Source organism: Phaseolus vulgaris, chromosome 7 (genome assembly GCF_051622355.1).
Source record: "Phaseolus vulgaris cultivar YP4 chromosome 7, ASM5162235v1, whole genome shotgun sequence".
In the NCBI taxonomy this organism is placed as follows: Eukaryota; Viridiplantae; Streptophyta; class Magnoliopsida; order Fabales; family Fabaceae; genus Phaseolus; species Phaseolus vulgaris.
Window position 1 is genome coordinate 14,084,361 of NC_143504.1, and position 5,648 is coordinate 14,090,008.

A 5,648-nucleotide genomic window follows, 5' to 3' on the forward strand; every position below is an offset into this window, starting at 1 on the left:
AAATCATTTACAAAAACTCCTCTTGCAAGTGTGATGCTCTAGTTTGTGAAAATTGCGAAAATCTTGAAAAGAAGGTCCACTATCTTGTTAAAACTATGGATAAACTTTCTAAAGGCTAATCCAACTTTGAGAATGTCTTGGCATCTCAAAACTGTGTTTTTGGAAAAGATGGATTGGGTTTTAACCCACAAAACAAACAAGATAGATTTTCAAAATCATTTTCGAAAATGCCAGAAAAACAATCGATTGGACCATCGAAACAACCGATTGTTACATGTTTCTATTGCATGAAAAAAGGCCATTCTGTGAGGTTCTGTAAAATCAGAAAATATGTTGTTCCTAAAGGTCTTATGAAGTGGATTCCTAAGGGTAATAAAGCTTTAATTGATGAGTGTAAACCAAATGGACCCACATTCATAAGGGGATCAAATCTTTGTACTTGAAAATCTTTTTTGTAGGGAATCTTGGAAGAGAGCAAGCAATTGTGGTACTTGGATAGTGGATGCTCCAAGCACATGACAGGAGACATATCAAAGTTCCTGAGCATCTCCTTTAAGCAAGAGGGTCATGTCACCTATGGGGACAACAACAAAGGAAGGATTCTTGGGAGAGGATCCATAGGAGACAAAGACATCTTGGTCATCTATGATGTGCTTTATGTAGAAGGCCTAAAGCATAATCTGCTGAGCATTAGCCAACTATGTGACAAGGGATATCAAGTGATGTTCAAGTCAAACACATGTGAAATCTGTCTACCCAACACCAAAGAGGTAATGTTGGTAGGTAAGAGAGTTAATAATGTGTATCTTCTAGATATCTCTTCACCATGTTCAATTGGATGTCTTCTATCCAAGAAAGATGAATCTTGTCTTTGGCATAGAAGAATTGCTCATATTCACATGAATCACTTGAACAAGTTAATTTCAAGGGATCTTGTGATTGGGCTACCAAAACTCAAGTTTGAGAGGGATCACATTTGCGAAGCATGCCAAAAAGGGAAACAAGTGAAAAGTTCTTTCAAAATTAAAAATGTTGTTTCATCTTTGAAACCTCTTGAACTTCTTCACATGGATCTCTTTGGACCCTCAAGAACTATGAGTCTTGGTGGAAATTATTATGCTCTTGTTATTGTTGATGACTATTCTAGGTACACTTGGACTCTTTTCTTGGAATCAAAGAGTGATGCCTTTTCTGCATTCAAGAAGTTAGCAAGAAGGTTGCAAAATACAAAGAACAACAACATAGGCTCTATTAGAAGTGATCACGGAGGAGAATTTCAAAATGAGAAGTTCAGCAAATTCTGTGAGAAGATGAGAATTCTGCACAACTTCTCTGCTCCAAGAACACCACAGCAGAATGGAGTGGTAGAGAGGAAGAACATGTCTCTTGAAGAGCTAGCAAGGACAAGGCTTAGTGAATCATCTCTTCCTAAGTACTTTTGGGCAGATGCAGTGACCACCTCATGTTATGTGATGAATAGGGTGCTTACTAGGCCCATTTTGAAGAAAACTCCATATGAACTCTTCAATGGAAGGAAGCCAAACATCAACCATCTCTGAGTTTTTTACTGCAATTGTTTCGTTCTCAACAATGGAAAGGAAAACTTGGGAAAGTTTGACGAGAAAGCGGATCTTGGCATCTTCATAGGGTATTCTCTCACAAGTTATGCATATAGGATCTACAACAAAAGGTTGATGACCGTAGAAGAATCAATTCACGTTGTCTTTGATGAGGTAGATCGCAGAAACAATCAAATCCCAAAGACCAGTGCTGAAGAAGATGAACAGAGCATCAGTTTGGAGAAGCTAGAAATCTGTGCAGAAAAACAACCGGTTGATTCACAGAAACAACCGATTGAAATTCTGCAACAGAGTGAGCTGCCCAAGGAGTGGAGGATTCCTAGAGATCTATCAGTGGATAACATCATAGGGCAGATAAAGGAAGGTGTCTCCACACGTAGCTCCATCTCAAACTTCTACAGGCACACAACTTTTGCCTCTCAAATTGAACCAAAGTCAATTGAGGAAACTCTCAAGGATGAGAAGTGGGTTGAAGCTATGCATGAAGAGTTGAATCAGTTTGCAAGGAATGAGGTATGGTTTCTTGTCCCTAAAACTAATTAAATGAATATTATTGGTTCGAAATGGGTTTTCAGGAACAAGTTAGATGAAGATGGTGTGATCACAAGGAACAAAGCAAGGCTATTCGCCAAGGGCTACAATCAAGAGGAGGGTATAGACTATGGTGAAAATTTTACTCCTGTTGCTAGATTGGAGGCTGTGAGGCTGTTGCTGGCTTTTGCTTGTATGAGTGGTTTCAAACTCTTCCAAATGGATGTCAAGAGTGCCTTCTTAAATGGCTACACCAATGAGGAAGTGTATGTAGATCAACCACCGGGCTTTGAAGATCATAAGTATCCCAACCATGTCTTCAAGTTGAAGATAGCTTTGTATGGACTGAAGCAAGCTCCAAGACAGTGGTATGAGAGGCTTAGCAATTTTCTGCTATCTCATGGTTATGAAAGGGGAATGGTAGACAAGACTCTCTTCATCAAAAAGTCAAATGCAGAAATAATTTTTGTGCAAATCTATGTAGATGACATCATCTTTGGTGCTACACAAGATAGTTTGTGTGAAGAATTTGTGGCTGCAATGAAAGGTGAGTTTGAAATGTCTATGATGGGAGAACTGTCTTTCTTTCTTGGATTTCAGGTTAAGCAAACAAAGGATGGGATCTTTCTATGTTAATCAAAATATTGCAAGGAGATTCTCAAGAAATTTGAAATGGAAAGTTGCAAAGAAGCAAGCACTCCAATGCCATCAAGCTGTTATATGGATGTTGATGTTGCTGGAAAGAGTGTAGATCAAACAAAATACAGAGGATTGATTGTGATGTGATTCCAATAGCCACATAGAACAAGATTCTTGACATTTTTAGGAATCACCTAGAGCTGGAAAATATAGAGGCACTTTCTTAGAAGTTGGATCATGGTTCTAAGTCAAGAACTCACCAATAACAAGTACCAAATCCCAAACTCATTTGGATGAACCAAATATTGTCAAATTGAATCAACAAAGGAATTATAAAATGGATTGACCGAACAGAATTAGGCAAGAACACATATGAACCGAACATAAAAGGAATTGAAAACAAAAACAGAACATAGGTGCTGGAAAATGGAATAGCCGAACCAAAACAAATCAAAAACACAAGGCAACATGAACAATTGAAAAAGAAGAAAGGAAGGAGAAGAGAATGCTCATGAAGATGGAAGAATGGTTGGATGATCACGCCACTAGAAGTATGGATGCTCCTAGATGAGTGTGCAAGCCGCCACTTGAGGAAACCATGGTCCTTCAAGATAAGACTAGAGTAGAAGGCTCAAAAGCTCTCCAAATGCTCACTCCAATTTTGAGTATAGTTTCTTTAGATAAATTCAAATCTGAAAAATACAAGGAGAGCACCTCTATTTATAGCCTAAGGTGCTGAAAATCAAAGCTAAGAGAATTCAAAATTCCCTCCTAAACTTACTCAAAACCGGCGCCTAAACCTATGCATGAGGAAGGTGTGATCCCTTCCTTCACTTTGGCACCTCCTATTCTACTCCTACACCTACCTACTAATACACCCCCCTAAAGCTCCTAACTAAAGCCTAAAAGATGCTATAACAAAAGAGGTTTCTAAAGTTTCCCTCTAAGCACCTTCAACTAAAGAAACTACAAAAAGAGAAAATAAATGTCTTCTTGCTCCCAAAGCTTTGAACATGCTTCTTGTAATCCTTTGAGGTGGACTTTGACCTCCATGGGCGTCCTCCATTTGTGCCTCCACCTCTTCTTGAGCTTGATGAGTGGCCTCCATGTTCTCTTGAGCTTGATCTCCATCAGATTGGCTCTTTGCTTTATCTAACAGCTTGTAGACCGGACATCATGTTTGCAGTGTGTCTATGTGCAAGATATCAAGCAAATCCTAAAGAGTCACACTTCAAAGCTGCAAAAAGAATTATGAAATATCTCAAAGGAACATCATCTGTTGGTTTATGGTATCCTTCTCACTCTCCAATTCATTTAATTGGTTATTCAGATTCTGACTTTGCAGGTTGCAATCTAGATAGAAAGAGCACAAGTGGCACTTGTCACCTTCTTGGCTCAAGCCTAATCTCATGGCATAGCAAGAAGCAAGCATGTGTTCCTCTCTCTACTGCTGAGGCTGAATATATTGTTGTTGGGAGCTGTTGTGCACAGATTTTGTGGCTCAAACAACAACTTGCAGACTTTGGATTACAAATCAGCAAGGTCCCTTTGATGTGTGATAACACAAGTGCCATCAATCTTACCAAAAATCAGATTCAGCACTCAAGGACCAAACATATTGAGATAAGACATCATTTCATCAGGGATCATGTAAACAATGGGAACTGTGAAGTGAAGTTTGTGGAGACCAAACTGCAGTTAGCTGACATCTTCACGAAACCATTACCAAAAGAGAGGATTTTCTTCCTAAGAAATGAGTTAGGTATCCTTGATCTTAATAATCTCTCTTAATTCTGTTTTAATACATGCTAAAAGTCTATTTGTGAAGACAAATAGGGGGAGAATTAATTGGTTCTTGTATATCTTTATCTGAAACTGTATAAACTGCGAAAATCTCTGTTTTAAAGCTATTTTCTACTGCTGCTGATAGAAACAACCGATTGTTTCGTGTAAACAACCGATTGTTTATCATGTTTTATGCTTTGAATGTATAAAAATTTGACCTGCTGCTGTAAGAAGCATTGGATAGTATAAATGCTACTTTTGCAGGTACTGCTTCAGATTTAATCAGATCAAATACAAGCACCAGGGATTTGTCTTCATCAAATAGGGGGAGATTGTTGAACCAAGTGGTGTTCAAGCTTTGAAGAATCCAAACCCTTTGAAGGAAGTTGAAGCCTTGGTTTGTGCTTGCTGTTGCTGAGCTGTTTTAGTTAGGATCTGGGGTAGATTGTGTATTGTAATCCACCTCTTGACTGAATCCAAAGCATAGGCATTCTCAATCTTTTTGAAAGAAAAATGTTTTTCAAACTAAGTTAGAAACAACCGATTGTTTTGTCGAAACAACTGATTGTTTATACTTAGATGTTTTTAGAAAAGATTGAAAACTGTTTTTCAAATGGTTAAGCTGTTAAAACCAAAACAACTTATTGATTCGAGGAAACAACCGATTGTTTGTTTTGGTACCATAACAGAAAAATTGTTTCATCTTTGACTGAGCTTTAAATGATTTAATTGCTTACGCTCCAGTCTTTAAATGCTTTGACCAATCCTTTAAATGCAATTAATAGTTTGTTAAGATTTTATAACAAACAACATCTTTGAATAAATTCAGAAAAACAGATTTGAGTAACAAGAGTTTTTGAATAGAGATTTTGAGTTTTTCAAAGAGTTGAGATTGCTTAGAGTTTGTGATTGATCAAAGTGTGTGGAATAGGATTTTGGCTTGTATTGATTTCAAATTATCTTCTGTAACAAGTGTAATCCTTGTACTCTGTTGAACAAGTTTCGTTTGTGTGTTTCCTGAGATTTGTTGTGTGTTCTTGAGGGGATCAAGATCAGAAATCTTAGTGTTGGTGTGTTGGCCAAGAGAAGTGTGTGTCTTGAGGGAATTAAGGT